The sequence below is a fragment of the Orycteropus afer genome, unplaced genomic scaffold (genome assembly GCF_000298275.1).
Source record: "Orycteropus afer afer isolate SDZICR_OR568_19922 unplaced genomic scaffold, OryAfe1.0 scaffold01411, whole genome shotgun sequence".
Classification (NCBI taxonomy): domain Eukaryota; kingdom Metazoa; phylum Chordata; class Mammalia; order Tubulidentata; family Orycteropodidae; genus Orycteropus; species Orycteropus afer.
The window spans coordinates 90,605-92,234 of record NW_006922998.1 but is presented as its reverse complement, the minus strand read 5'-3'; positions in this window follow the sequence as shown (position 1 = coordinate 92,234).

Below are 1,630 nucleotides of genomic sequence, written 5' to 3'. Positions count from 1 at the left end.
ACTGTCCAATACAGAACTACTAGTGACTTGGTGACTTAGGGCTATTGATCACTTGAAATGTGACTAGTGTCACTGAAGATTTTGAATTTCAATTAATTAGCACATATAACTTGTGGCTACCTAACAAATCTGGAGTTTGACTTACCTATTTTCACTTTCTTATTTTTGTAGTATGTGGAATCTGAATCCATATGTGGATTAGGAAATCTAGATTTATTTTTTTTCTATAACTAGTTGTGTGTCCCCCATTGGACCACTACTTTCTTATTTGTAAACAGACAATATGGACTAGATAATCTCTAGGGAGTTGCTTGCGGTAATCATTTTCTGGAAAATTTCATTCTTTATGCACAACTGAGGTGTTTGCATGTGGATATGTGTATATGGGTATGCAAACAAGCACGAATATTAAATGGCAAACTTTGGGATCCATTTCCTCCCATTGTTGAGTTTCTCTTGCCCTTTCCTTTTAGTTCTATGTCAGAGGCTTCTGTATAATCATGTATTTTTATTTTACCAGCCCTTTACTGTTATTGCTCTAACCTCCATCTTTTCTCAACTTACCTCACCATTTAACAGTGGCTGTGAGTGAAATGGAAGCAGAAGTGTTTGACCCACTGCTAAGAGATTACACATTCCATGTGATAACACTGTATTCCACATAAAAATATTTAAGAATCAGGAAGACTCATGTCCAGGATTATGGTCAAAGAACAGTCAGATATGAGGGAAGTTTGAAAGAAAGAGATAAGAGGGGCTAACACATAAGGAGATTTGGGGACAGGAGAGGGTCAGTGTTTATATGTGAAGTATGATGTTCATGTGCATTTCTTCTTCACCAAACCGCAAGAGTTTGGGGCTCCAATGGCTATAGCCAGGTTTCACAAACTTCAAGGATTGTGACAGATCTGAGCAGATAAGTTAAATTGATTTCCCTTATCTTCTTGTCTTCCCACAAATTTCACACGTTGGTCATATCCTATGTGTTAACCATCCTACTAGGTACTCTCACATATACTTCTTGGAGCCAATGCAGACATCTTGTGCTCTCTATCCTTAGTCAAGCTTTGTCTTGGTCCTATTAAATTTTGAGTCATCTCTAAGCCCTACACCAGGTTCTATTATATTCATCTTTATTCTTTCTTCAGTTGAATTCTTTATTCATCTTCAGTTGAATTGCAAATATAATTGTGGATAGTGATGTTCAGTGAATGGTTTCAAGAGATACATTATATGGGTTGCTAACCAGAAGGTCAGCAATTCAAACCTGCCAGCTGCTCCATGAGAGGAAGATGAGGCAATCTACTTCCATAAATATTTACAGCCTTGGAAACCTAATGGGGGTCTCGATGAGTCAGAATTGACTTGATGGCAGTGGTTTTAGGTTTTTGGTATTATATGTCTGAGGTGAATTGAGGTTAAGAGGCAAAACAACCAGAATGGCTGAAAAATATTTTATGAGCAATTCAAATCAGACCTGTGAATTCTGGGAAATGCAGTCATCTCTATCCCTTCTTTCTTCTCCAATGTACAGCCTTCCAATGTACATGATCTTTGTCATGCACATCTACTCTGTTTTCACAATTATGCCTTTCTTTTGTTTACAGATGGAAAAATCATCCCAGGAGGC